At 44.9% G+C, this 9,337-nt stretch overlaps 1 pseudogene across 1 annotated transcript in view; it reads left to right on the forward strand.

Moving 5' to 3' along the window:
* The window catches only part of LOC103750084, a 7,105-nt pseudogene extending 5,131 nt beyond the window's left edge, over positions 1–1,974 (forward strand). Inside the window, exon 2 of the transcript XR_001872910.1 lies at positions 190–1,974. The product of XR_001872910.1 is annotated as a eukaryotic translation initiation factor 4B-like (transcript). The remainder of the gene's footprint in view (positions 1–189) is intronic.
* Positions 1,975–9,337: the final 7,363 nt, after the last annotated feature.

The raw sequence follows: 9,337 nt of genomic DNA on the forward strand, positions 1-9,337 counted from the left end.
TCCCTCCCCCCCTCCTCCCCTCCTCCCCTCCTCCCTTCCTTCCTTCCATCTCTCTGTCTCTCGTTACTTGTGACCCAGTGAGCTACTTTAGGATTACTTACCAGAGCATGGGCTACTTACCAGTAGCTACACCACTGAAAAAAATAGTTTCTAGGTGTTCTCTCTCCCTCTCCCAACATGGGGCCTCAGCAAAAAAAGAAGAATAAGAAGGAGAAGACCATGTCCCTAACAGACTTTCTGGCTGAGGATAGGGGAACTGGTGGAGGAAGCACCTATGTCCCCAAATCAGTCAGCTGGGTTGATGAAACAGACGACCTGGAAGGAGATGTGTCAACAATTTGGCCCGGTACTGATGACGATGTGTACAGGGCACCTCCAGTTGACTGCTCCATCCTTCCCACTGCTCCACGGGCTGCTCGGGAACCCAATATCGACCAGAGCCATCTTCCCAAATCGCCACCCTACATTGCTTTCCTAGGAAACCTGCCCTATGATGTGACAGAAGACTCCATTAAGGAATTCTTCAGAGGATTATCAGTGCAGTGCGCTTACCGCGTGAACCCAGCAATCCAGACAGGTTAAAAGGTTTTGGTTATGCTTAAGTTGAGGACCTGAATTCCCTGCTCAGTGCCCTGAGTCTCAATGAAGAGTCTTTAGGTAACAGGAAATTGCGAGTGGATGTTGCTGAACAAGCACAGGATAAAGACAGGGATGATCGTTCTTTTGGCCGAGATAGAAATCAAGATTCTGACAAAAGGGACACAGACTGGAGAGCCCGTCCTTCCACAGATAGCTTTGATGATTACCCGCCTAGAAGAGGGTATGATAGCTTTGGAGACAAGTATAGAGGTCGTTACGATTCAGACGGGTATCGCGATGGGTATCTGGGCGGCCCACACTGGTTCGCTACGGGGGCTGGGATCGCTATGATGACCAAGGCAGCAGAGATTACGACAGGGTCTATGACTTCAGGATAGGCAGTGGCAGAAGAGCATTTGGTCGTGGGTACCGTAGGGACGATGAATACAGAGGAGGTGGGGACCACTATGAAGACCGCTATGACAGATGGGATGATCGGTCATGGAGCTCCAGAGATGATTACTCTCGGGATGATTACAGGCAAGATGACAGAGGTCCCCTCCAAAGACCCAAACTGAATCTAAAGCCTCGGAGTACTCCTAAAGAAGGTGATTCCTCTGCTAGCACCTCCCAGTCCAGTCGAGCGGCTTCTATCTTTGGAGGGGCAAAGCCTGTTGACACCGCTGCTAGAGAAAGAGAAGTGGAAGAGCGGCTACAGAAGGAGCAGGAGAAGTTGCAGGGTCAGCTGGATGAGCCAAAACTAGACGGGCCTCGGGAGAGACACCCAAGTTGGCAAAGTGAAGAAACTCAGGAATGAGAACGATCGAGGACAAGAAGTGAGTCATCACAGACTGGGACCTAAGCCACATCTGGCAGAAATACACGGAGAGAGTGAGAAGTCTCTAGAAAATGAAACACTCAATAAAGAAGACGACTGTCACTCTCCAACTTCTAAGCCTCCCAAACCTGATCAGCCTCTAAAGGTAATGCCAGCCCCTCCACCAAAGGAGAATGTGTGGGTGAAGCGGAGTCCTAACCCTCCTGCTCTGTCTCAGACCTCAGACACAGAGCAGCAGTCCCCTTCAAGTGGTGGAGGGAAAGTAGCTACAGCTCAGCCATCTGAGGAAGGACCAGCAAGATGAAAATAAAATGGATGGGGTGAGTGTCCCCAAAGGCCAAACTGGGAACTCCAGCCATGGTTCTGGAGACAGAGGGAACAAAGACCACTGGAAGGAGTCAGACAGGAAAGATGGCAAAAAGGATCAAGACTCCAGATCTGCACCTGAGCCAAAGAAATCGGAAGAAAATCCAGCCTCCAAGTTCAGCTCTGTGAGGAAGTATGCTGCTCTCTCCATGGATGGTGAGGATGAGAATGAGGGAGACTACACTGAGTAGACCTCCACAGCCTGTGCTGTCTCCTAGTCTTTCCACCCTGGAACATTCAAGAGCGAATCAAACCTCTATCCAGACAAGATAAAATAAAACACCATCTCCTGAAGACCTTTCTTAACTTTTTTTTTTTAAATGAAATGAAATTCTTTTGCATGTTGCTGCAGCCTTTTAAATATTGAAGTAACTGGAGAATCACCATTGTAGCCAGATGACAGTGGCTTTAGCTTTTGAATGGGAAAGTTGTGATGTGTTCTGATACCGAGCAGTTGCCTGTGCCTAGTTGGCTCCATTTAGCAGAAATGGCGGTGACAGTGAGACTGGGTCAGATCAGTTGGGCAGTAAGAAGGTACAAGAAAGAGTGAGGTTTCTATCTTTAATTCCTATCCATGGTGGTGTATGAATTCCCAAACATCTGAAAAAATGTCCCATTTTTGGAAAGGTAGATTTAGTCTCCAGGAGGCTGCCAACCCATTTATTTTAAATTCTGACTTACTGGGGCTAGCCTAGGGGGAATTACTTTATTTTTTTACCCCCTAAGGGGGTAGTTGGAAGTGAGTCTACAGGCCACTAACAAATAGTATTGCTTGGGGACCAGATAAAAATATCTTCTATGAAAATGATTTGTAATCTGTAGACATTACTTGGGAGATGTCTTGAGATATAAAATCCCATCCTTTGGGTTGTGGGTTTTTGTTTTTCTCCAAATAAATCCAATCTTTAACGTTGAAAAAAAAAGTTTCTCAGGGAAGGGTGGAACCTATTAGCCCCTCCCTCTCTAGGGAAGGCATTCTTGACACCTCTGGAATAGGACTTGGCAGGGCTTTCAATAGCTTCTAAGACTGGCCAAGGCCCACCCAAACAGGGACAGAAGAAAGACTCTGACCCTAGAAGCTGCTTGGAGAGATCCCATTTTATAGACAGGGAGACTGAGGTCTGAAGGCTGAGGGTCTGTGCTGAGCAACATAGCCTAGTCCAGAACTTCTCCATACAACTGAGGCTCTGGGTTCTATCTCAGTTCAGACTGTAGGCCTTGGGCTTTTGTTCTTCAGTTTCCCCACATGCAAACCTGACATGCAAGAGCTGCTGCCTCAAGGCTGACGAAAGGGCAGAATGTAATGCCTTCCTGACCATGAGGATGGGCTAGAGGGGCTTCCTGTGGACTCCCTGTCTGCCCAGCCCTTGCTACCTAGTCCTACAACATCCATCTGTCCTTAACTAGGACTTCACAGTCCCTATTTTCCATTCATCATGGAAGGGGAGCTGACCACCCATGACCTCAGGGTGCTACAACTGGCTTATGGTCCCAGAGGCAGGGTGAGCATCCCTTCCAGTATCTTATGCATTATCCCAGGGTGGACCATCATCACAGCTAAGCAAAGGCCCATAGATACCCAGGGATCTAGGATCTGTGGCTACATGACAGATACTTAGCAATTTTTGTTTCCTTTAGCAGGGATGGGAACTGACCCCAGAGCTTCACACATGCTAGCAAGGGCTCAACCACCAGTCTACATCTCCAGCAACAATTGTCCCTCCCTCCTCCTCTCTCATCCTCTCCCTTCCTTCCCCTCCCCACTCCTCCCCTTCCCTTCCTTTTCTTGATTTTTTAGGGGCAGTCTCATATAGCCCATCCTAGGCTAGTCTCAAATTCACTATGTATATGAGGGTGACCTTGAACTTCTGATCTTCCTATTGTCACCTCTTGAGTACTGGGATGGCAGGCATATGACACCACACTGAGTTGGTAGCATATTTATCTAGCTTACACAAAGTCCTGGATTCCATCACCAGTACCACATGAACGACCATGGTGGTATTTATCTACAGTTTCAGCATTTGGGAAGTAGAGGCAGGAAGATCAGTAGTTCAAGGTCATTCTCAGTTATATAGCAAGTTGGAGGCCAGTCTGAGTTACATGAGACCTCATTTAAAACAAAGTAAAACAAAACAAAAATTATAAGTATGTCCAAAGTCCCTCTGTCGATGTAGCATAGGCCAGAAATGATAGAACCAATGCTCTCTCTAGAGAAGCTCTCAACCAGAAACTGTACCCTACTGCCTCATCCCCAGGCAGGATGACTGTTCTACAACCTGGCCTCACAACTCCTGTGGACCCCCACCCCACCCCAGTACAACAGCAAAGCTTTGGCTCTCTCTCTCTCTCTCTCTCTCTCTCTCTCTCTCTCTCTCGTGTGTGTGTGTGTGTGTGTGTGTGTGTGTGTGTGTGTGTGTGTGTGTGTTGAGTATGGGCACGTGTACCAGATACGTCTATGTGGAGGTCAGAGAACAACATTCAGGAGTTTGTTCTCTCCTTCCTTCTTGTTGAGGTCGGGTCTCTCTTATTGTTTCTGCCCCAGCACCATGTACTCCAACTAGCCAGCCCTCTAGCTTATGGGAGATTCTCCTGTGTCCACCCTCCAGCTCTCTTTAAGAGTACTAGGATTACAAATGCATGCTACCACATGTGGCTTCTCTCTCTTTTTTTTTTTTTTTTTTTGGAAAGGGTTTCCCTGTGGCCCCAGCTGGCCTGGAACTCACTATGTAGACCAGGTTGGCCTGCCTCTGTCTCCCAAGTGCTATGATTAAGAGGCTGTACCACCCATGCCTGGCTCACATCTGGTTTTTTATGTGGGTTCCAGGGTTTGAACTCAGGTTGTCAGGCTTCTGTGACAAGTGCTTTTACCCACTGAGTCCTCTCCCTGCCCCTCTTTTTTCAAAGTACAGAGAAAGAAGAGAGAAATATAATTTTTTTTAATGTTTCAACAATGGGAACAAGTTAGTTATTTATTTGTTATTTATACAGGGATTTATCATGTAGCCTAGGTTGGACTCAAACTCACAATCTTCCAGCCTTAGACTCCCAAGCACTGGGATTACAGGCTTTGAGACTCCAAGCCAGGTTCAAAGCTTCCTCTTAATCTTGGCACAGAAAAAAAGGAAGTTGGTGGGCAAGCAGTAAAACCACCAAAGCTGCCCCCCTGCTGGATCACACAAGCAGCTGCTGCTACACTAAAGGTGACATTAGACCAGCTTTCTCCATGACCTAATGAAATATATTAAGGTACCTAAGCATAGAATTGCTGCCATCCAATCTGGTCCCTTTGAGCCCCATTCCTCCCCAGAATGGCCTAACACTGTAGGTTAAGTTCTGGTTGTTTTCAAACCTAAACTGCTTAACCACAAATCCTATGTAGATTAAGTTCTGGTTGTTTTCAAACCTAAACTGCTTAACCACAAATCCTATGTGCTAGAGTTCTATCATAATCAGCTTCCTGTTGCTGTGACAAAGTGCCTGAGAGACCAACTTAGAAGGAAGAAAGGTTTGTTTTGGCTCATGGTGTCAGAGGCTTTGGTTCATGGGCACTTGGCCCTGCTGTCTTTGGCTCTGTGGTCAGGCGGTACATCATGCCTGGAGGGCTCATGTTCTAGTTTGTTTCTCCATTGCTGTGACAAAATACTCTAACCAATACCAACTTGGGGAGGAAAGGGTTTATTCAGCTTACATCTCCCAGGTCACAGTTCATCAGGGAGCTCAAGGCAGGAACTCAGGGCAGGAACCTGGAGGCAGGAGCTGAAGCACAGGCCATGGAAGAATGCTGTTTACTGGCTTCCTCCCCTGATCTGTGCTCAGCCTGCTTTCTTATACAACACAGTACCACCTGGCCAGGAGTGGCACCACCCACAGTGGGCTGGGCCCTCCCACATCACTCAACAATCAAGAAAATATCCCACAGATATGGCATGGCCACAGGTCAGTCCAATGGAGGCAGTTCTCCAATTGAGGCCTCCTCGACCCAGGTGTGTCAAGTTGACAACTAAAGTTGTCCAGCACAGTATGCAAGGGGCAGTTGTTCACTTCTTGGTACCAGCATGTCAAGAAAGGAAAAGAGGAGGGGCCTCCTTCAAGGATATAGTCCCAAAGACCTAACTTCTTTCCTCAGTGCTGTACCTCTTAAAGATTCTGCCACTCCCACCAGTGCCACAATGGGGACCGAGCCTTTAACACATGGGCTTTGGGGACATTTATCTAAACAGCAGTGTTCTAGGACTGATGCAGCAAAGCTCCACAAAAACCAGAACACCTGTGAGAGTGTGTGTGTGTGTGTGTGTGTGTGTGTGTGTGTGAGAGAGAGAGAGAGAGAGAGAGAGAGAGAGAGAGAGAGAGAGAGAGATTTCATGTAGCCCATGCTGGCCACTAACTCACTATGTAGCTGAGGCTGACCTTGAACTTCTGATCTTCTTGTGTGCATTTCTTTTATTTATTATTTTTGTTTTATGTATATGAGTGTTTTACCTGCATGTAGGTAAGTGCATCTATGTCATGCAATGGCCACAGAGGTCAGAGGAGAGCATCAGATCTCCTGGAACTAGAGTTACTGCCGGTTGTTAGCTGCCCTGTGGGTTCTGGGAATCGAACCCGGGTCCTCTGCAAGAGCAGCTAGTATTCTTAACTGCTGAGCCATCTCTTTAGCCTCCTGTGTGCATTTCTTGAGTGTTGGGATAACAGGAGTGTACCATCATCTCTGTTTTATGCAGTGCTGGAGATTGAACTCAGGGTCTTATGTATGTTAGGCAAGCACTCCACCAACTGAGCTACATCCCCAACCCTCAGAAGAATCCTTATTAGTTGTTCCAGTCTCTACCTCCATTTTTGCATCTCCTTGGGTCTTCTCCTCCTCCTCTTCCACTCCTTTTGCTTCCTCCCCCCATCCTCTTCCTCCTTTTGACAGTCTCACTAGGTAGCCCTGACTGGCTTGGGATTTGTTAGATAGACCAAGCTGACTTTGAACTCACAGAGATCTGCCTGCCTCTGCCTTCTGAATGCCGAAATTATCTTTTTAAAACCATGATGGAGGGGTAAGACAATGTGAGAGATAAACAATGCTTAGCTAGTTTTGAAAAACAGAGGGAACCATATTACTCCTATACCCTACTGACAAATTATACATAGCAGATCAAGAAATATATCTAGGTAAGGTTTATCTGAGAACAACTGGTCTTTGCCCAAGATTAATCTACATGGCACACAGTAATTAAAAGTACCAGACTGGTGGAACTAACCTTCTTGGATGTTTAAAAGACATACTTTGAGGCCTATACTAATTTGGTCAGAGGGACATAAAGGACACTTTTTGCTTCTTGCCCTCCTAGATCAATTTTCTCCTAGCCCTCCTAGGTCAACTAGTTCCAGGGGACTATGAGCATCTCTCAAAATGTCCTATAATGGTGGTGGGTCACCTGTCCTCTTGATCAAGGAGGCCAAGGAGACCCCATCAGATAGACTTGAACCAATCTATAAAGAGGAGGGTCAACACAGAGGAATAATTTCCTCCATGCTTCCAAGCGAAGCCAACCATGGTCGAGCAGGACCTTTGACTTATCTTCATACAGGCGGAGCTGGTAAAAGAAAGGAGCCAGAGGCTCCCCCCAAGCCCATGTGACCCCTGAGGAACACATCCTCAAATGACCTTAAGAGTAAAAATAAATCGGTTTATCTGGTCCAACTGTATGGCCTTAAACACCCAAAAGGAAAGTATAACCAGAGATTAAAGGGGCCAATATAATTTCATAAGAGTCCATATGTATAGCTAAAGGCTACATAACAAGCAACAATGCCAGACAGGCGATACCTTCTTTTGAGTTGTTGGCTAGGGTGGCCAAAGGGATTCCCAGATAGCAACCAGCATAGAACTGGGAAAATTAACAGCAGACCCCAATCTTATCCAAAGGAATACTGATGACTGATTACCGTTAGATGAGGAACAGCTGACCCTCCTAAAACAAAGACCTCTAGATAGGCTGACTAGATTCACCAGAAGGGCAAGTAGTGGGGAATGGCTGGGGGTGCCAACAACACAGCAGACAGTAGCAGGGATATCAGAGTATAAGGGCTCTAGTAGGGGGAGGGAGGCTATGGGGGGGTGCCATGTGGGAAGTAGGTATAAAAATAAATAAATAAATATTTTTTAAAAATTAAAAAAAACACTTCCTGCTCTTATAGCGGACCCAGATTTGATTTCTAGCACCAAAATGGCAGCTAACACCTGTCCATAACTTCAGTTCCAGGGGATTTGATGACCTCTTCTGACCTCCATGGGCATTGCATGCCATGTTGCACTTGTACAAACATATCTGAAATATCATCTGAAATATCAGGGAAGCAAAGCATATCATGCCTGGAAGACAAACTTGAAATACATAAAACATATGTTCATAATACCATATTTATAGTCCTCTCAGTGTCTATGGGAAACTGGTTCCTGAAACATTCACATATACCAGAATCTATCCATGCTCGTCTCTTCCCTAAGATGGAGCATTTGCATATTGCCTGCAGCCATCCTCACAAAGACTTCATTTCATCTCTAGATTACATATCCTGCCTAATACAATGTAAATACTATATAAGTCACAGTTATAGTATATTTTTATTTTAAAATGTATTTTACTGCTATACAAAATAATAATTGCTTATGTCATTTGGGGTACTGCATAAGGTTTAGATACATATGTACATCGTATAAAGTTTAAATCAGGTTAAACATAACTATGTCCACAGGTATTTATCATTCAAACTTCTTATAGCTTTTTGAAAAATACAGCAGATAACAGTTTTCTATAGTCATCCTTACTCTACTATTGCACGCAGGAGCTACTCCTCTAAATTTGTATTGCATATTATGTTTTATAATTAAATTTACTTCATAACTAGCAAATACAAAAATCGTTAGCTGTTACTGAGATTGCATATAATAAGTTTTGATTTTCTCAAACATCAACTATTTATGATAAAAACATTCAAAATCCTTTCTTATAGCTTTTGGAAATGTACAGTATTTCTTACTCTTTGTGTCCTATAGTTTAATCAGCTGCTCTCAATCCAGTTTTACCCCCGTTTTTCCAGTTCCTAGAAACCATTTTTGTATTCTCAACTTCTATATCAACTTTGTAGATTCCATTTAGTTTTCTTATCTGAGTTCCAAATAGTAACTGTAAGTTTGAAATGTCCTTCAAGTGGTATTTGCATTACTTGAGGCTAAGTGGTGTAACAGTATCTGCACTGTGCTTCGTGCATCACTTTGTATTTTACCCTTGCTTTGTCTTATTTATCCTTGCATCCAACAGAGCACTTATGCTCCTTCTCTTGCATGATAGGGGTTTAACAATACATTTTGAAATCCAGTGGGGGAAAAATATAGAAGTTGACATAATTATTATTTTTTTCTTTTTCATAGAATTTTCCCTCTTGGTTCAGTCCTGCCCTTTGCCTTCATCCAAAACCACAATGTGAAATGCCTACATCCTTTGCATGTAGTCCAGACTGCTAGCTGTTGCTTTCTTTCTTCTCCTTCTATATTTTGACATT

This window comes from Nannospalax galili, unplaced genomic scaffold (assembly GCF_000622305.1).
Source record: "Nannospalax galili isolate Female #2095 unplaced genomic scaffold, S.galili_v1.0 scaffold1532, whole genome shotgun sequence".
Taxonomy (NCBI): Eukaryota; Metazoa; Chordata; class Mammalia; order Rodentia; family Spalacidae; genus Nannospalax; species Nannospalax galili.